At 48.6% G+C, this 20,781-nt stretch overlaps 1 protein-coding gene and 1 long non-coding RNA gene across 31 annotated transcripts in view; one reads left to right on the forward strand and one right to left on the reverse strand.

Moving 5' to 3' along the window:
• Positions 1 to 20,781, forward strand: part of Rapgef1 (Rap guanine nucleotide exchange factor 1) — a 117,909-nt gene that overhangs the window by 28,760 nt on the left and 68,368 nt on the right. The gene's annotated exons all lie outside the window — the stretch shown is intronic.
• On the reverse strand, positions 9,204 to 11,446 carry LOC134486065 (uncharacterized). Its single transcript, XR_010064741.1, has 2 exons — positions 10,665 to 11,446; positions 9,204 to 9,605 (listed from the first exon to the last, which is right to left on the reverse strand). It is a non-coding gene; the product is annotated as an uncharacterized LOC134486065 (long non-coding RNA).

Here is a 20,781-nt window from a genome sequence, read left to right on the forward strand (position 1 = left end):
CTGCCGGGATTGCAGTGGCCCTCAGCCACCCAAGATCGACAGTTACTTTCCAGGGACTGCTCGGAAGACTTTTAGGAGCCTTGAAGACCATAGACAGAGCTAAGAAGTTTGTCCTATAGTTCATCTGTGTTAAGGGTCTAGAAACAAAGAACCAGGTGGGATTTTAGAAGAAATAAGATCAAGACCATTATGTAGGTGTTTACATGAACATTTACAAATATGAAAACCGTTCCCTGGGTGCAGGTTGCTATTGGAATTCTGGATGAGAGGCTGTTTACCGACCCCTGACCTTCAGAGTCTCTTGATTTGGATGTTTTCTGTGGTCATTGCCCCTCTGGGAGTCAGCAACATGTTCCTCACTCACACAGGAAATAGAAGAATATTGTCATTTCTAGGCTGGGGGAACTTGGTGTCCACCTAAATGCCCACCACAGTGATTAGAATGGGTCCATGCGACCCCACACATCCAAGCTTTTATTGTCAGGAGGAGGGAGTTAGAGGGGAGAGGCTCTGAAACCTCATCCAGACTACAGGCTTTGAGGTTTTCTTTGCCATGGAATGGTCTGAGGTGCTAAGTTTAGTGGAACCATCTTCCCTGCACGCGTTCTAGCTGAAATAAAGTGTTTTCAATGGGAGAAAGTTGAGTTCATCATTCCCATTACAAACTGATGGACAGCACATGCGACACAGGCACTGTTCTGGGCTCCGGGGATGGATTGTGGAAACACAAGTCACTGCTGCCCTCTGGAGTCTACAAGTTTGTACACAGACTAGTGCTAGGTTGTCTCTGGGAGGTAGGTGTCCTGTACTGGTAGAGAAGGGCCAGGGATGGTCAGTGGCTGGGGACTTTTAATTTTATATAGGAAGAAGAAGGTTGTCTAAAAATACCTGCTTTTTCCTCCCAGCCCCTACTTGGAGGATGACAACTTTGAGACCAATTATTTATTAATGAATGCCTAGGCCATGAGCTTTGACTCCTTCCCTGACTAGCTCGTAACTTACTTAACCTTCAAACTGTTCTGTGTCTTCCACATTGGTAGGCACTTCTCCTCAGTTTCACGCGCTGGCCTCTGTGTTCCCCAGCTGGCTTTCGACCATCTCCAGCTCCTCAGGGTTCCCTCAGCTCTCCCTTGCATTTCTTATTCTCTTTCCCAGAATCCTCTCTTCTTCCTACCAGTGTCCCACCTCCTATTTCCTGCCTCAGCTCATTGGCCATCTGCTTTTTATTGACAGGTGATGCTTTTAAGAGATTCTGTGTACAGAAAGTAGATATCCAACACGAAGGGAGCCTAAGTTTGTAGATATCCATGCTAGAATGCTCTAGAAGAAACAGCCTGAGGACCTTGTAAGACTGGAGAGTGATAGTATATGAGGCCATGGAGACAGTTGCAGAAATGTTGGGGGGAGAGCTTTGGGATAGGGAGAATTTGGGCGGGCACCTGAAGAGAAAGGCAGCAAAGATAACTCAGAGTTTCTGGCCAGTGCATCTGCAGGGATGCTTCTACAGAAGGAACAGATAAGGGGACTGGCAGAAGTCGAGCTGAGTTTGAGACGTTTGTGAGAATCAAGGAGGTAGCCATTAGGCTGTTGAGTATAAGAATGGGGGTTCACGCCTAGTAGGGATAAGTGACTAGGAATGTTTGCTACATAAACTTAAGGACCAAAGTTCGAATCCCAAGCACCTATATAAGAAACCAGGTAGAGCTGTGCTCACAGTGGTTACCCTAACATTGTGGGCCAGTGCAGGGTGATTGCTGGGGCTTGCCAGCTGCCATAGTAGCTCCAGGTTCAGTGAGAGTCTTGTCTCATGAATAAGGCAGAAAGTAATAGAACAGGACACCCGGCCTCTGCAAAGATTCTTATATGTGTATATGTAGTTCACACACCACACCCTCCTACACACCCCCCACATACAGAGAGAGAGAGAGAGAGAGAGAGTGTCAGGCAGACAGAGAGAGAGTCAGACAGACAGACACGGGGGGGGGGGGGGAGTGAGTCCACAAAATGAAGAATATGGAATCAGGAAAGAGTTGGCTTTTTGAAAGTTGTTCTACAGGAGGGCAGGCTCACCTGAGGATTAAGCTGCAGAAGGTGGAGGCTGAGATGAGAGCTCCAGAGCCTCCAGCACTAGAACGGGCAGGAGATACCAGGTAATACCTAGGAAGGCTTCCTTGGAAGCTAAGGGTAGAGTAGGAAGCAGACGGGGGAGGGGGGGACCTCGGAAGCCTGGGAGAGGAAGTGCAGCTGTGGAGGGAGGGCGCTGAGGTGCCAGGTGATGCTGACTTGTGTCCTAGTGCCTAAGCGCTGAGACTTGACTACAGGTCCTTGGAAGTCACTGGGGCCTTGTCACATGGTTCCAGTGGAATCTGAAGATAGGAGAGTGAAGGCAGTCACAGCAAAGAGTAACTAGACACAGTTTTTCCAGGAACTCTGCCGCCCACAGCAAAGATGGCAGTTGGTGAGGGGAGAGGAGTCTGAGGGAAGTTCTCCTACAGAGTGAAGGGGATGGGGTGGCTGAGCTACAGTAGAGAAGCAGGAAACGGGGATATAGTTAAGAGGCTCACTGCTGGCTAGGCGTTGTTAACTGTGGCTTCGCCACACTGACCATTCCCTAAGACAGCTCCTGTTGGCATCACCTTTCCACGCTGAGCTGAAATAGCTAGCATGGAGTCTGCCTCTACAGCTGGCAGTTGAGACTGCACTGCTGCCTCTGTCCCTCAGGTACCTGCTGACAGCTACCAGGACTCCCTCTGTGTCTCCAGCCACTCACCAAGTGGGACGACTTGCCAGAGAGTGGGAGGCAGAGAGGGGAGCAGTTTTTGGCTCCCGAGAGAAGATAGTAAAGTCATCTTGCCAACATGTGTGGGTGTAGGATAGGGAAGCTTTGGGTCACTTTTGCACACAGTATGCCACTGTCCCCTGGGGACTATGCTGCTGCATTTGCGGCTGACTGGAGCTCTCTGGTCACAGTATTAGTCCCATGTCACAAATACGAACTTGGTCTTCAAGCTCAAGCTCATAGGCTAGAGGGTTGGCAGAGTCGGACCCCATATGTGGTCTCTAGCATCTGGTTACCTTTTCTCTCTCTTGCTGTCCTCTGTGTCTGTCTCTCCCATCCTGAGCAGATGAATAATGTGTTGGGAGTTGTCTCATGACGGGCGTTAATCTGGAGCACTGATTATCTTGCTTTGGCCGGCTTCTTGGACTACATATGATTGGGCAACTGTACTTATTGGAATCCCATCAGGGTCACTGTGTGGTGTTTGATTAGGGCTTTTATTCCGATTTCCACTCTCAGCTATACCTTCACTTTTCCTGTCAGCTGACTCCTCCAGCTTCCTCGCCTACAGGCCTCCTGACTTCATCCTTGCATCCTTTCTTTCTACCTCTGGCCCTGGGCTGGGCCACTTTGCATGTAGTCTGGGATTAGCCTTCTCTGCTCAGCCCTCCTCATTCTAAAGCTCATGTAATTGATCAACCTCTGCTCAGCACACTGAACCTCAGGCTTCCCCAGGGCCGAATCCAAAAGGTGGGGATGTGTACAGTGGTGTACAGGAACTTTGGCTTCATCCTTACAAGTATATCCTTGGGCAAGTCCTTTCCCCTCAGCTTCCTGAATGCAAGAAGAATGTGCTAATGGAGCTGGGTCATAGGCCACTTGACTCAGTGTGAAGCTGCAGTGTGCATATCTCTGCCTAGGGTGTTCTCTTGCAGTGGCTACGCTGTCTGTATCCTGACCTCTGCATCTCAGCCCTTCAGGTTCCTCCGTGTCCAGCTGGGTGCCCCACTGTTTAGAGCAGCAACTCCCCCCATTAGGAAAGCAGCTGGGGAAGTGGCTGGGAAGGGCTGGCTCTGCAGTCTCTAAAGAGATGACATTTGATTGGATAGTGGAAATCTTGGTGCAAACATGTTGAATGCTCTCCTTGGGCAGGGAAAGAGATGATCAGTAAGGTTGGTCAGGATGCAGGACCCTTTAATCTAGCCTGTGTGGGAGCTAAAAGCTTTGCCCTCCTAGGAAGGAAGTTGAGCCTTCCCTGGAGGAGAGTTGGGGGCTGGGTCTTAAAGGAGCTCTGCTTTGACCTGCCCTGCTCTGAGCCAGCTGATGCTGGGCCGAGAGATGGTCTTTCTTCCTTCTGTCACTTCAGCCACAGTGGGTAGTCTCTCGCTGCTTACTAATGTCATGGAACCTTGGGGAGACCACTCACTGGGTCAGCCCGCTTTGTGCATGTGTGCATGTCCTCAGCTGCTGAGGTGTGTGAGGCAGAGATCACAACTTTCCAGTGCTCATCCTGGCCCAGCTGTGGTTATAGTTATACATAGGCTTCATATTTTAAACATTTTTATTAATATACACCTCATTTTTTATTTTGAGGCTGCAGATGTCTTGTCCCAGCGTATGTATGGACATGGAGGCCAGAGGCCAGATAGTTCTCTTCTTGTACTATTTGGTTCTCAGGAGTCAGACTCAGGTCTTCCAGCCTGAAGCCAAGTACCTTTACCTGCTGAGCCCCCTCACCCTCTCTCTCCCCTCTTCCTTCGTCTCTCTCCCCTCCCTTTCTCTCCTCCCTCCCTCTCCCCCTCCCCTTCTTCTCTCTCTTCCCTCCCTCTCTCTCCCCTCCCCCCCAGGTTGTCTTCTGTATTGTGGTCCCTGGTTGACGAGTCCTTTGCTTGTACACAGTCGCCCTGTGTTTCTCCCTCATCTGCTTCCCTCAGGTTTGTGTCATCAGACACCACTTGTGGCAATGGCCACCGCCTATGTCCTCTCTGCTCAAGCTGTGAAGAGCTGTGCATTGCTTGGTGTCTGCCTTTAGTTTCTAAGCTATGGCTTGTATTTTGCCAAGTTGCTAGCTTAGGATCCAGCTCTCCGTTGGAACATGGGGGAGCATCCTGGAGTCACAGTCCCCTTGGAAAGTGTCTGGAGCCACCTGTAACATAGAGTTCACTTCAGAACCACGAGCCATGGGGTCTCTGTCAGGTACACTTCTTTCTTCTCGGATCCCTTGAATGTAGACACCTAAGGAGCCACGATGATGCACCCGGCAGCAGAGGCGTTAGGGTTAGGAGTTGGAAGCTGGAAGCTATGTAAAACTTCTTTATTAGACCTGCATTCTTTTTTTTTTTTTTTTTTTTTTTTTTGGTTCTTTTTTTCGGAGCTGGGGACCGAACCCAGGGCCTTGTGCTTCCTAGGCAAGCACTTTACCACTGAGCTAAATCCCCAATCCCTAGACCTGCATTCTTAAAGAAAGAACGAACATTGGTCTTCATGAGCTGACTGGCATCATGCTGGCCCAGTGCCTTGCCCCAGGTCCTCATGTCCAGCTGGAGTGCCTTCCCCCTCGATCAGGCTCGGTCCCTATAACTGTAGAACCTTGCCAGTGTGTCTGATCTCTGTCTTCCTTCCTTCTCAGTACTATGTTCTGGGGGCGAGATTCACCATGCTGCAGACTCCGAGGCTTCCTGCCCAGCTCAAGCTGAGCTGCTTCTGCCCCTCCCCCATGGCCTCCTGAAAGCCTGAGTCCAGTCAGAGGCACCAGTTAACCCAAAGAAATTATTCCTGCCTGGGAGTCACTTACAACATCCTTCCCAGTGGTGGGAGAAGTGAATTCTAGACAACGATGGCTATCTGGGAGCTTAAACAATTTTTGCCATAGTTGTTTTAGTGTGAAATGTCTGTGCAAGTCTGTTAGAGGTGGGGCAGTGGGGAGGGTGGGCAAGTCCCTGGACTTCATCTCCTCAGTAAACACCATCAAGGTCATATCTGGGGTCCAAGGCCTAGTTTGGTAGAATTTGCTGCCTACCCCTTCTGAGCCGGGATGCAGAAGGAATGATGCTGTCCTCCTGAGTCATGGAGACTACCCAAATGCTCATCAGCTCCAGGTGGCCTGCTTTCTCTTGTTTTGCCCAGAGTACCCTCTGCCATTGCGGGTCATCCCTGGGCTGCTAGCCATTGACCTATGTAGTGACCTGTGTGTTTTAGATGGTCCTAGGCGTGGGGAGATTAGAGCAGGCTTCATAATGGCATGCACACAGTGACAGGAAGCAAGACACCAAGTGGGTAGTTCATTAGTTAATTTAATTCCTTGTTTCATTTTCACTCAGCCAACATTTGAGCACCTACTAAGGGGTAGTACTATTTGGTAGAAAGCAGAGCTCCATGTCTGCACCACAGGACACAGAATCAACTGTGTTTCTATTTTATCAAATCTTCTGGGCATGGTGCATGGCTGATGTCCAGATGCATAGAGAAATCACTATGGTTCACTGTTTCAGTGGGTGCTATAGGGTAGTAGTTCCCAGCCTGTGGGTCCTGACCCTTCTGGGGATCAAACACCCTTTCACGGGGGTCGCCTAAGACCAACAGTAGTAAAATTGAAGCTATGAAGTAGCAGTGAAAATAATTTTATGGTTTGGGGTCATCACAGCATGGGAAACTGTATCAAACGGTGCTAGCAATGGTAAGGTTGAGAGCACTGCTCTAGGGTCTTAGGGAACCAGGTCGAGAAGTGAAAATAGCTGGGTAGGGACATAATTACAGACCAGACAACACCATGAAAGATCAGAGCTGAGCTCAGAACAAGTCAGAGTTAAGTAGGTAAGGGGTCAGGGGCCCCTGGGGAGGGAGGAAATCGTGGGCAGAGGCCCTGTGAGGTATAGGTGCAGTGGCTGAGTGGTGGCTTGTCATCCTGCCAGCCTTGAGCTGAAGGACAGTGTGAAGCTGAGCCGTGTTTTCAGTGCCGTGTGTGCCTAAGAGACTTACTGAGAGATCAGATTGTTGATTTGAAAAGGCAGGAAGACCCTGGCATGGGAGGCAGCACAGGAGAGACTCAGAAACTCACAGGTTGAGTTCTGTTGCAGACAGTTTTGTGATGGGGTAGTGTGACAGAGTCCCTGGGTGCTTAAAGGGTAAAATAGAAGCCAGGCAAAGGTAAGTAGAGATGCTGCTTGAACAGGGCTTGGCGAGGTGGGGGGTGAATTTGGCCCAAGATTTTTGGCCTTATAGACGGACGTCACCAGCCAGTGAGATGTGGAATCCTAGAGACCTGTTGCTGTCTGGTTTGTCTGTAAACACTGAACAGTGGTTCTTGGAGGACTTTGTCAGTTTTTATTCAGTGGGCATTCAGCTGTTGTTTGTAGGTATTCATATGCATGAAGTAACAGCTCTTCCCCAGAGGTCTTACCTTGTGGGGCTTGGGTTTTCAGTAGGAAATAGTGTCCAGCTAGAAAGCTGTGCTCTTGCTGTCTGTATGCTCCAGGCAGCTCTACCCCACAAGAGAACTACATAGACCAACCAAGGAGTAAGGGCTTCCTTGTGGCTCATTTGTCTTTCTTTTCATGGGCAATTGGGCTCCTAATGAGAATGTTCTCATTAGGAGGTCCCAGGAAGCCTCCATCCATGAGTGACTCCTGTGATTTACCAAACTGCTCTGCCAGGTGTCCTCATTTGGTTTAACTAACACTTGCTCCAAGCAGCCCATGGGATGCTGTCATCAAGCTCTTGGGATGAATGTATGTGCACTGTCAAGGCTGAGAAGTTAATTTTCTACTTATGTGAAAATTAATTGCCAGATGTGATGGTGGAGCATCCTGGATGTGTGTATGTGTGTCTGTGTGTCTGTGTCCGTGTGTATCTGTATCTGTGTTTGTGTGTCTGTGTGTGTCTGTGTCCGTGTGTTCTGTATCTGTGTTTGTGTGTCTGTGTCCGTGTGTTCTGTATCTGTGTTTGTGTGTCTGTGTCTTTGTGTGTGTATCTGTGTCTGTGTGTCTGTGTGTGTGTGTGTGCGTGTGTGTCTGTGCGTGTGTGTGTCTGTGTCTGTGTGGGTGTCTGTGTGTGTCTGTGTCTGTGTCTGTGTGTGTCTGTGTCTGACCTGGCACTGTTTGCCAGTGATGTGTGAACTAGTCAGTTGTGTCAGAACCTCAGCTGAGTCCATGCTAAGCAATGGGTCCCCAGGGGTAGCTGTGGCAGTGACTACGTGCTTCTTCCAGTTAAGAGAAGCTGAGTGTGCCTTACTTTTGAGACATGGTTAGTTTTGAACAGCCATGTTCAGAGGAAGGGTAGAAGACATACGTGGTACCCTGTTGGCCACTCAGAGCAATGACTGACAGGTCATGAGACCCCCCTCATCCAGGTCTGCCTTCTAAATTTCCCAGTGCTGCTGAGAAGTCAGAGGCCAGCAGTGATTTAAATGAACATATTTAATAAAACATGTAGGATTGCTTGTTCTATAGTTGTGCGTAGTTTTGAGTCTCAGCAGCTGAAACGTTGAGCTTATTGTAGACCTTCATTGTTGCAGGTTCCTTCTGTAATGCACCTAAATAATTTCGGTGTGACTGTGGTGTGGCATTTGAGTACAGCTGCTCATAAGTGAACTGGCTCCACTGTGTCCGGCAGTCTGTTGATGAGGACTGCCAAGTCTCCAACTCTCAGCTGAGCACTGGAGCAGCACTCACAGTCCTGCTACATAGGGGAAGAGAGGCAGGACCGTGACTACAGCATGGAGTTTAAACGTGAGGTTAGCAGAAAGTTCTGGCCTCTTTCCCTGGTGTGCTGGCTAGACTTACGTCAACGTGACACAGCTAAGGTCACTGGAAAGGAGAGACCCTCAGCTGAGAGAAGCCTGTGTGCATGTTCTCAATTAGTGATTGATGGGGAGGGTCCAGCTAGTTTTGAGCCAGGCCATCCCTGGATGGTGATACTGGCCTCTATAAGAAACAGGCTGAGCAAGCCACAGGAGCAAGCCAGTGAGCAGCACCCTCCATGGCCTCTGCATCAGCTCCTGCTCCGGGTTCCAGCCCTGAGTTCCTGTCTTGATTTCCTGATGATGAACAGTGATGTGAAGTGTAAGCCAGATAAACCCTTCACTGCAGTTTGCTTTTGGTCATGGTGTTTCATCACAGCAATCATAGCCCTAAGACACACTCGGTCTTGGAGACCCAGAGGGTCTAGAGAAGAAGTGAATGATTTCAGTTATAGACATAGTAAGATGGGCTGGAAATGGACTCGACAGTGGTTGCAGGGTGGATTTGGCAGCTCTTAATGTAGCCAGGCCATAGTGAGGGGATTCTACCTAGGTGGGGCCAAGAGAAGGTGCTGAGCAACTGTGTGGTCAGAGTCACCCTCCAGACCCAGCTGAAGAGCAGCAAAGCTGGTCTGTTTCTTCAATCAGGGATTGCAAACTGCAGGCCAAAACCTAATTGGCTGTCTGTTTTTGTGAATAAAACTTTATTGAAACCCACCCTCACATACATATGTTCATGGTACTTTCTCACTTCTGTAGTCAAGCTCACAAAATCAGCAGCAACTGTTACTCTTCCCCTTTTAGGGAAACATGTAGAACAAGTGAAAGCGCTGTCTTATATTTGGCACCAGGAAGTAGGAAAATGGTCTGTAACTGGGTGAGAGGCACTCACACAGGAGATATAAGGGCAAGGAATGATGTATTCTCCCTCTCCTTTCTGACTCTGAGCTGGGGTCAGGCTCACAACTGGTATCTAAGTGCTGTCCTTCTTTCCCAGTCCTTTCTCTCTCTTTGATCCAAGTCCATACCATTGACCTTGATTTTTAGTGGAGATGACAACGTGTTCTCTGTGCTTCTTCGGCAGAAGGGCTGCAGAACAGAGCAGAGTACAGGTACAAGGCATACAAATGGTGATTTCAAACACTGAAAATAACTTACGGCCCCGATAGCTTCAAGAGACCGTGGGGAAGAAAAAGAGTTGTCATTTTAACCACCAACCATATTGTACTCAAACAGCTCCCTTCGGCTCCCACATACTCTGCCTGACTGTGAAGTCCAGGACACAGGGAACACCTTGACCATAAAACGAAACTGTTCATCTGCACTAGGGCAGGCTTTATTTGCATTAATTATAGATTTGATTTGATGTTGATAGAGGGGCTAAGAGAATGTGGCCCAGTGGTGCCCACTTGCAGGTTATCAGAGACGTCGGCCTCATACGGATTTGCTCTGAAGACTCTATCTCCCTGACTTTGAACAAGGGGAAACTAGGGCAGCCTCTAGTCCATACCCCATAAAACTAATGACCTTAATCCCATAGATGAAGCGAGGAGACTGTCTCCCCTATACATTCCCAGGCTTCTTGACTGGGCTAAAATATTAGGTTGACATATACAGGTTAACAGGAGAAGCCCGTGTTTAATTATGCTGTCACCGGCTCCCCTAGCATAGGAGACTCCCAGAGAGGATAAGTGCTTATTATAAAGCCCCTGAGCTGGATGGGAGGATACCAGGCCTCATCTGCTTAGAGAATGGTAGTGGGGATGGGGGAGGGATTGTGGGAAGGAGTGACTGGGAGGAGGTCAATGAGCGGGAGGTAAAGTGAGTAAGTAAAATAATAATTTTTAAAAAATCACAAAGGAATGTGTATATTAAATAACATCACAGCCATGTCAACAGGGGAACTACTTAAAAAAAAAACTATGTAAGTAAGTTGTTCATTTGACTTAATAAAAAGACACTGGTATAGACAATCACCATATTGACCACAGGGGAAAGGAAATGTATCATTTCTATATATGTAAACACAAAATGTGAAAATATTAATATCTCAAAGTGTTTTATCAAGAAAGTTGATTGCCTTAGAAATAAATAATTCACTCTATCAAAACAATCAAACAAACAAAAAAAAACAAAAACAAAACCCACCTGAGCTCAGAAAGGATCTGGAGCTTGAATCAGATCTTCTATGCAGGGATGGCAGGTGACAGGGACACAAGGGTCCAAAGGGAAGAACCATGTTGTAAGAGAAAGTTGTCTTAGTCAGATAAAGCCTGTCACATCTTGAAAGTTTCCCAGCAGCCTCAGACCCAGGGTAGCTTCCTTTCTAGGCCCTACCCTGGCCCTCAGAAACCAAGCAGAGCTGATGTGTGTGGCTTTGAGCTATGGAAACTCTAGGACACTGCCCTGCAGCAGTGGGAACCAAGTGTGTGAGAGGCGGCTCCAACTGTTACAGAACATTCTTAACGTGAAACTCTAAGACAGGAATCAGCACTGGGTCCTCCCTAAAAAACGGAACTTAATGGTGACCTTTATCATGTCTGCTGAAGGCAGATGGGCTAAGACAGTCTCATTAAATTGATTTTTGGTTTGGTTTGGTTTGGTTTTGGGACAGGTCTCCATCTATCGTCCAAGTCCCCTGGAACTCACTGTGTAGTCCAGGCTAAGTTCAAACTCCTGTCAGTCCTGCAGCCTTTCCAGTGCTGGGACAGCAAGTGTGAGCCCCCACCTCACCAGGCTTTCCAATAAGTTCACTCCGAGTTATTTCTGTGTTAAATACAGCTCCTGGAAAAAGCATAGATTTCCTAAGAAATACCTGATATATGACATTGTCAGACTATTTACTCTGCTAAGTGTAAGGTTTAAATGGTCATTTGAAGACCATTATTAAGTCACAGAAACCCAAGTTGAAGACCCAAGTTCATAGCTTCTTTACATCTTCCTTGCAATTCCTTCTACAGTGTTGTACTAGGAAGTTACCCTCTTCTGAATCCAGAGCTTTCTTCAGTGGGCAGAATTAACCCATCTTGTTCACCTTTTTATCTTGGCCAACAGGAAACTCAGAGCCAAACAACTACAGCTGGTACAGTACCTCTGTCTTTAGGCTTCTGCTATTGCATGCTTTTAAACTTTCTTGTTAGGGGTTTTGTGTTACCTAAACAGACATCACCATTAGGGGAAGAACTGTTCTTAACTGCACATTAGCACTGCGGTTGGCTTTGACCCAGCCTCAGAGCAGAAGTCTCCTGTAAGTATGTTATGCTGATTATTAGGTGAGTTGTTTAACAGAGTTGGCTGGCTGGCTGGCTGGCTGGCTGGCTGGCTGGCGAACTCTGATCTGCATCTCTCCAGGGGTGAAACCCTGCTGCCGTTCAGACCCAGAGGGAAAGTGGGATTGGTGCAGACCAAGACTCCCTAAGAAGCTATGCAGCAGCTGGGCTGCTTCCCCCTCAGGGGGAGTCAATGCCTCTGCTCAGGCTCAGAGGAGAGAGGAAGTGACCTTCTGATTGTGGCTGTGGTAGCTGGCTTCATCTCCTCTCCGGGTAGAGCATTTTAGAGTTTGCTTTTGCATTTCCTGTGTATAACTCCTAAAGCAAAGTGGGTTGCTGAAAATGTCACTTGGTATTTGTCATTTTGCACCTAGAATAACATTAAGACCTGTGAAACAATGAGTCATTAAAATAGTTTGAGGCAGAAGAAATGTCATCTGTGCTATTGCTGTCCGTATTTTTGAGAATGTCTGCAGCCCGTTTTCCATGCGTCTCCAGACATACAGAGCGCTGTGGTGCTGCTTAGTGGCAGAGTCCTTGTCTGGCACATGTTCCATTCCTGTCTGCATTTCACCCCCAGCATACAAGGCAAGCAGTCAAACAAACCCCAGCCATAATACGCACAGTTCACTCCTTCACATAGCAGTGCAGAGACACTGGCACTATGTGGGTTCCTCCTTGCACTCCAGCAGGTACACAGCACCTTGCTTAAGGTGTAGTGTGTTTAGGAAGACTATGGGTTAGGAAAAGTGGCCCAAAAGGCCATTGGACTATATACCAGGAACCAACCAGTGAACAAGCCATGTGCTCATCTATGCAGAGGGAGCCTGAACATGACCGCCTAGCTTACAGTAGACACTCTGCATTTGTTAGGTGATAATGAAGTCGGTAACAACACAGATAGAAAAGGGGCAGGGAAAGAAAGCTTTGTAAAATGGAAGGAAGAGCACTCTCATAGGCAGTACCTTGTAATGTAGTGGCTCTGACTCTCCTGAGGGACTGTTAAGAGATTCCAGGAGGGGCTAGAGGGATGGCTCAGCTGGTAAGAACACTGGCTGCTCCTACGGAGGCCCCAGGTTCAATTCTCAGCATCCCCATGGTGGCTCACACCCGTCCGTAACTCGAGTTCCAGAGGATCTGACACCCTCACACAGATATATAGGCAGACAAAGCACCAATGCATATAAAATAAAAAATAATAAGTTATGACAGATAGAGAGATAGGAGAGAGAGAGAGAGAGAGAGAGAGAGAGAGAGAGAGAGAGAGAGAGAGAGATTTCAGGGCAGCCACATTTTGAGAACCCCTGGTGTAGTCTGTTGTCTTTGCTTCCCACATGAGAAGAGACTGAGGCAAATTGTGCCTGCTTGTTGACAGAGCGAATGACTGAAGCAGCACTAAGAGAATGGAAAACTGTATTCGGTGTCCATGACTAGCAGGCTACTGTGGTGCTGACTGGGTGCCCAGCTGTTTTTCTGGGGTTCACTTTGAACTGACAACCTTGGGGATACATAGGCCCAAGAGTGCCATTTCAGGCATCAGTTGCCTGCACACGGCCCTTAGCTCCTTTATGGAGTTGGGTTCTGTCTAAGCATGAAAGCCAGGGCACATGAGTGGCAGATCTCTTTGTTAAAGGACAGATGTGTCTCTAACAGACTCAGGTCTAGTGTTTAGAACTATAGCTCTCTGATGGCAACGAAGAAAACCCATCCATCCTACAGCCCAAGTTAAACTCCTCCCACTGCTCTCTGCCCACTCCCCATGACCCAGCATGCCTGTCCCCAAGAAGGTGGCGGAGTTACCTCTACTTAGCTCTCCTTCCCTCCTCTGCTCCTTCACAGGGGCCTGCTGTCTAGAGCAGCTATCACAAGGTCTAAGTGTCTCTTTCTGGAAAGCCCAGGGGAGGAGGGCCCACAGTGGTGGTCTCTCTCACACCACAGCCTTTAACCTCAGTGACCTCTGGTGCTCTGAGGAACTGGCCCAGAGCTAATTTATGGCATGGATCTGAGCTGATTCCAAGTTGATCTTTGGGTAAGAGGTGTTTAGAGACCAAAGGCAAACAGCACTCTGTTGCAGTGTTTCCAGCCCACCTTCTATGGCTGCTTTAAAGGCAAAAAGACAGGCAGCCTTCTGAAGCAGCCCAGACCTTACCCAAAACACTACTCCCAGCCCCTTGCTATAGAGAACATAAAAACATTGCTGCAAAGGAACTAGACTCTTCAGTCCCTGCTCTGTGTTAGTGCTTTAGTTTGTAAAGGATGTTGGAACTAAACATTATTCATCAGGCAGTCTCAAAAACTCATGCTTAGCTTACTGACCGATAATTTCTCTTGTGGGGCCTAAACCCATTTACAGATTCAGAACAAGAATTTTGGGTGACTTCTTAAACATGCACAGTAGTACTTTGATTAAAATATCCTTGGACCTGAGATCACAGCACCTTACAGATGGCACTTACCTTCTTAGACACAGTAGTGGATCACAACAGACCCAGGCTTCCTGGAAGAAGAGGGAGTACTATGCTCCTTGCATGGTCACTTCATGGCTCCGAGAAATTTCTGTGAAATACAGTGGATTCTCCTCGTTATCCCTGGCCTCCTCCCTGAGGAAGGTCTGCTGGGGTCACACACTGGAGTGGGGCCTTGCATCCTAGGAGTCCTGAATCCTTCAGATCTAGAGGGACTACACTTTGGGCTGTTGGACCCTTGGCAGAACCTTTCCTTCCCACTTGATTTTGTTTCCCTGCTAAGAAATCTCAAGGTTTCCCATGCCAAATATAAAGTTGGCTTCCTCCTAGAATGTGGCCGTGGGGCTTTAGATTCCTTTGTTTTCTACCAAGGATGCAACTGGCCCATAGGTCAGGCCAGCAGAGGGTATAGGGCTGAGCCTCTAGCCAATGGCCTGATCCTGTGCAGAGCCAGCTGCTTGGGCTTCTTGGCTCTTCCCCTGGCCAGTTTTGATAATTTATAATAGAATTGGTGACTAGTACAGAGTCAAGTTTTCACAGTCTTTGTGCATGAACAGTAATAATTTCTCACTGTAGTCCAAAGCCTCCATCTCTGGTCTTCCCTCAGGAATGGTTTGCCCTTCCCTGTCACCCGCATTCTCATCATGGTTCTCAGGTCTGGGACCTGAATAGGAAGCACAGCTTGTGTTATGACATGGTTAGTCTTATCTGTAGTCGTCCCGCCCACCCAGGTGACTTCTGTATCCTGCCTGAAATGGACAGTGTGGAATTGGTTAGAGTCTCTCAGCCAAGACATGCTCAGTGGAATGGGCCAACCCCAAATCTGTAATACTGTTTACGAACAAGAGGGATTAGAGACAAACTCAAGTGGACAAGACAGGTTTCTGCTATCCTTCCCCTGGCCTTGTAACTACCAAGATGTGAACCTTAAGACTAGTGAGGGGCCATCTGCTTCAGGAGACAACCTGCTTCAAAACAGGCCTAAAGTGGTGCTGTCACCAAAGTGTCCCCGGTCCTGGAGACCCTTCAGTGAAGCCTTCAGTACTCTCAGCAGGTGTGTGAAGGTGGATAGCCCTTAGCGTTTACTGAAGCCTTCTTCCGGGCGTGAGGTGGATCAGGAAGAGCTGAAGAAGTGAGGAGAGTTAGCAGGAGAAGAGATGGCCCAAGACTTTGTGAGAACTCACAGACCACACTTAGAACTGGGAACCTGGCCAACGTCAGAAAACCTCTCCCCTCTCCAGCCAGATGCTGGCAATTCTACACATCTTTGAACTGTGTGTTCTCCCCACTAAGGTTTAAAAATAAAGTCCACCCCCTTTCCATTACCCTCTCCTGGTCAGAGAGCAGGGTGTGGCCTCAGCTCCTCCTCTCAAGCCCTCTGCCTTTGATGCCTTTGATGAACAGCCATTGGCTGCTTTTCTAGGAGCTGATTTTTACTTTTACAAGGACTGCTGGCTAGAAAGTCTTTCCTCTCAACTAGTGGAGACTTGGTTCCCTGCTCTGCTATAAGCACATCTATCAGACAGCTTCCATGCTGGGCGTAAGTTTCAGAGAGGACCATGGGAAGCAAAGCTCTTTGTGTGTGTGTGTGTGTGTGTGTGTGTGTGTGTGTGTGTCTGCGTGTGTGTGTGTGTCTGCGTGTGTGTGTGTGTCTGCGTGTGTGTGTGTCTGCGTGTGTGTGTGTGTGTGTGTGTGTGTGTGTCTGCGTGTGTGTGTGTGTGTGTGTGTGTGTGTGTGTGTGTGTGTGTGTCTGCGTGTGCTCTCTCTGCACCTAGTAAGTGCTGGTTTGTTGGAAGGAAACTTTTGAGTTGACCTGGAGGAAATAAGATTCCTCCAGGGGTCGGACCCCAAGCCCTCCCACCACTGGCCTTTGATCTACTTTGAGCCATCTGCAGGGTACATACCACTCGTCTGCTGCCAAACCAGACACTGCTGGTTGGCAAATGCACCAAGACTGACATCAGATCCCATCTCTGCCCTCAGAGGCTGTTTCCTCAGCCTCAAGGTTTCTGTGAGCCCCTAAGAGGTGACTGTGGGATCAAATGAGGTCAGGTACAGAAAGCCTCTGATGGGAAATGGTCCAGGCCATTGTCACCACCTAACACAGTGCTATGTGCTTAATAGTGTTGGGGGAGGGGAGAGGTCACATTTGACTGGGAACAAAGTGGCCTTACATCAGTGAAGTCCGGTTTTACGTAAATCAGTATGACTTGTGTCTATAATTCAAAAGCATGAGCCCCTGGACCAGTTGTGCTGTCTAGCCCTCTGGATACTTGGCATTGATGAAGATAGCTCATGGAAGGAGAGGTAGCTGTGATGTTCTTTCAGCGAAGACCAGGGACAGAAGTGTACTGGCTTTGGCCAGGAGGCCGAGTCTGGAGCTTCCTTTTGGCTCCAGGTGAGCGAGCGAGTGAACAGCTGATCTGGCTACTTAGTGCCTGCTCTGTGTGGCAGAGATAGTCTGTTTCTAGAGGGCAGGGATGGGCAGGATTCATGAGAGAATAGATGGTCACATCTCTCCTGAGTTTTCCCCGACTCTGCGGCAGTCTGCCCCTCAGTGCTGCTTGCTCTCAGGCCCTGCAATACCTAGCATAAGGGTGGAGAGGGCTTCCTAGGCTGGAGCCCAGCTAACGGTGAGCGATCCGCTTGCATTCCACAGCTGTGTGCTGCTAGTGGGTGTGGCCTAGAAGCTGTTACAGCCAGCCTAGTCCTGGGAACTTCTTTGGCATGGAAGGGGAGGGCCCAGAGTTGTCCTGTCTAATTCAGGTATCCTAAAAATGACTTATATGAATAGAACATGCTGGAAGTGTAAACTCTACATCGTAGTAGGATGTAAGAAAAACAAGGAGTAACTCAGGAGCAGTTGTATGAAATTGTCTGCTGGGTGCTGATATTCTAGACAAAATGGGGTGAAAATGATATTAAATGTGACTGCCACTGGGCTTCTGTCCAGTAAGGGCCTAAAACATCCACTGTTCTTTAGAGACCTAGAGGAGCTATGTAGGACGGGTATCAAAGACCACAGGTCAGATCTCTAGGCTGACTACAAGCACTGTGGAGCAGCTACGTGAGCCCCATCCACATGACCTTGACTTTGTGATCCCTGTTGTGGATGTTGCTTAGAGGCCTCCCATCTTGGGATGGAATTAAGCCCTGACAGAAACTGCTGCTAAGTTGGGATCCCAGCTGCCACTGCAAGTGACATTTGAAAGGCCAGTTGATAGCACATTTGTCAGGAGCAGACAGACATCATTGCTAAACCCGCGGAGGGGCAAGCTAAAGATCTAAGAATGAAATCCTGGCAGCGGGCAGGGCACTTGAGAAGAAGTTGGCCAGCTTTGTGGGGGTCAGTCAGCTTGAGTTTTTGCTGTGGTTGATCCTGTGAGTAGGCTGGGTGTTCTCCTTCACCCTCTCCTCCCTAGGTAGGGGACATGCAGCTCACGGATTGTCCAGAAAAATGGCCGTCGTTAGTGACACTGCTGCACTCACCCAGAGATTAAAGAGCTGTTCTTCCAGGGAGGAAAGGGCCAGCATTAGTCCTTAGAAACCCCTGACTGTTGGTGCAAATGCCCTGCCACACAGGGAGGGAGGGACTCAGCCTTAGCTTCTGTTAGTGGCCTTTCAAGCCTTTGCAAGCGTATAGGTCATAGTGTTCCAACTTTTCCCCTATGCTTAGTACAGCTATATGGAAAACATGTGTGTGCAAGTGGGGGGGCAGTCCTCAGCTTACAGTACCTGGGTCCCTTATCCCTTCTGGTATAACCGTTAAATCGCACAGCCCCTTGGGATTGTCTGACATTGTCTGTGAAGTTAAATAAGGGACCTGCCCTGCAACCCGCCAGTTTACTCATAGGACCTCCTCACGCATGGCCAAAAGACACGCTGGATGTGTCTGCAGAAGCATTGTTTATGAGAGCCCAAGCCCAAGAACCACCCAATGACCATGGTGGGCAGGCAGACCTAACAAAGCAAGCATGCGTACACCTCTGCATCAGGCCAGTAGAGAAAGAAACTGTATAGAGCACTACCTTGTGAGATGGCCACAAACTTCTAAGTTAAACTACACACGTGCATGCAAATTATAAAAAGAGGAATCACAGTCCACACAACCACATGGTGGCCACCTATGTGACAGGAGAGCGACCCCGGCAAAGAAACTTCAGAGCAGCACCCTACTGTGTGGCCGCGCCATCCTCCTGGCTATATGTAAAGTACAGGGAAGCAGCTATACATTTCTCACTCATAGTTGTTTTTCAGTTGCTGATAGGACAGCATGACCAAGACAACTTATAGAGAAAGCATTTATTGGGGCTTATGGATTCAGACGGTTGGAGTCCATGACCTTCGTGACAGGTATCAGGCCAGTAGGCATGGTCCCGCAGCATTAGCTGAGAGCTTACATCTGTACAAGAAGAGGGAAAGAGTGGGGGGAGGGGGAGGGAGGGAAGGAGAGAGAGCGAGAGCGAGAGCGAGAGCGAGAGAGAGAGAGAGAGAGAGAGAGAGAACATAAGCAAGCTGGCTAACTGGGAATGGCGTGGGCTTGTGAAACCTCAAAGCCCACCCTGAGTGACATACATCCTCAAACAGGACCCCACCTCCTACTCCTTCCCAAAAGTTCCACTGACTGGGGAACCAGCATTTGACTATATGAGCCTATGGGGGCCATTTTCATTCAACCCATGGCGTGGACCACACCATCATTGCATAAGGTAGTGCTATTTGACAGGTAGTAAATGTCTACATGTGTTCAGTACTTTTTGTTTTCATTTTAGTCTTAAAAAGTGTTTACAAAGATGCATTTGCAGGGGGTTAGAGAGATGGCTCAGCGGTTAAGAGCACCTGAGAGAACCTGAGTTCAATTCCCAGCACCCACATGGTGGCTCACAGCCATCTGTGGTGGGATCTGATGCCCTCTTCTGGTGTGTCTGAAGACAGTAGCTGTATACTCACATATATAATGCTTTTTTAAAGATGCATTTACCAATCCCCACTGTCATCTCTCAGCATGAACCACAGGGAACAGTAGAGCAGGAAGCACCTGAGGCTACTGCACTGTGGGAGTAGCTCTTTGGCACTGCCCCTCCTCTAGTGATAGGCAGATGTGTGAAGGGGCAGGAGAGTGTGAATGCCTGTGACTGGGGCTATGGACAAGCTGACACAGCAGCAGATGCCGCCTGCTGCCTCCACCCATTGCGCCACTGCTCAGAGCAGTACTCATCTGCACTTCACAGCAGTCGGGGATCCCAATGGCCTCCTGAAACCTGGTTGTTCACCCATCTTCCCAGGGAAAGCAGAGCAGCCCAGTCCTGGTCTCCAGAATTGGAAGGTTGGTTGTTCTGACACAGCATCTCTGTGCCCATGTGATTTGCTGGTTGGTTTGCGCCTACTCACTGACCCGGGCCTCAAACCGTCACCACAGCTTCCCAACTGTGTACCTGCTCAACCTGTTTTCAGGACCAGGCAGGAAAAGATAGGGTGAGTTCTGTCACCATTTGCTGGCTTTGATGGCAGCTATCAGGAGTAGGTGTCTCTGGCTTGTGGTCAGGGCCAGCCTTGTCCTCATGTTCCTCAGGGAATTTTTGTGCTCTCTACATTTCCTTTCCATGTTGGTTCCGCCTTGGTTGTGAGAGTTGGCTGTGAGTCTAGCCAGCTCCTTAACCCTGCATCTCTTTACAGAACCGAGGGCAGCAGACCCTAGAGAAAGAGGAAGTTGGCTCACACAGCTGAGTCTCTAAGGAACTTGATCACCACAGTAAGCCCAAGAAATATATAAGCTGCCCAGACTTCCTCTTCAACCCTGCTTTTCTCTCTTCTCTCAGCCTGTCTTGGACAAATTAGTCAATTGCCTTCATATCCCATCGAGCCCCAAGCCTGTCTGGGAGCCCTGTGCTCTCTTTAGAGGATGTTACCAGGCCAGCCTGCATCAGAAGGAATGGAAGGATGGACTAGCTGTGAAACTGGTACAGGGCAGGTGTGCCCCTTCCTGTAAGGGAAGAGGAAAGAGTATTGATGAGGCCCTCTGATCAGAAGCATGAACCACGTGTCAGTGCCGGACCTGTGGGTCGTATGGAAATAACACTCAAAGTCTGACTAACTGTGCAGCACTAAAACTCTGTAGACAGGCTTGCCTCCGTGCCGAGCAGTTACCCTGTGCCAGCCAGTGGAAACGAAGTTACACCACAGTGTACCCATTTTAGTTAAAAATACAAATCACAAATGGATTTGCAGGACAGCTCACAGAAGTCTTCTGAGCATGTCTGGCCTGGACTATGATGTTCTGTGAACTAGGTGCACACTTAAAACACACTTTCAAAAAAGACTAATTTACCTATGGGACTGGAGAGGTGGCTCAGTGGTTAAGAGCACCTTTTTTCTCTTATAGAATACCTGGGATCGATTCCTGGCACTCATGTGGTAATTTATAGTAACTCCAATTCCAAGGGATCTGATGCCCTTTTCTGACTCCCACAGGCATGTATGCAGTACATATACACATATGCAGGCAAGTCAATTGTATACATAGAACTAAAT

This window comes from Rattus norvegicus, chromosome 3 (assembly GCF_036323735.1).
Source record: "Rattus norvegicus strain BN/NHsdMcwi chromosome 3, GRCr8, whole genome shotgun sequence".
In the NCBI taxonomy this organism is placed as follows: domain Eukaryota; kingdom Metazoa; phylum Chordata; class Mammalia; order Rodentia; family Muridae; genus Rattus; species Rattus norvegicus.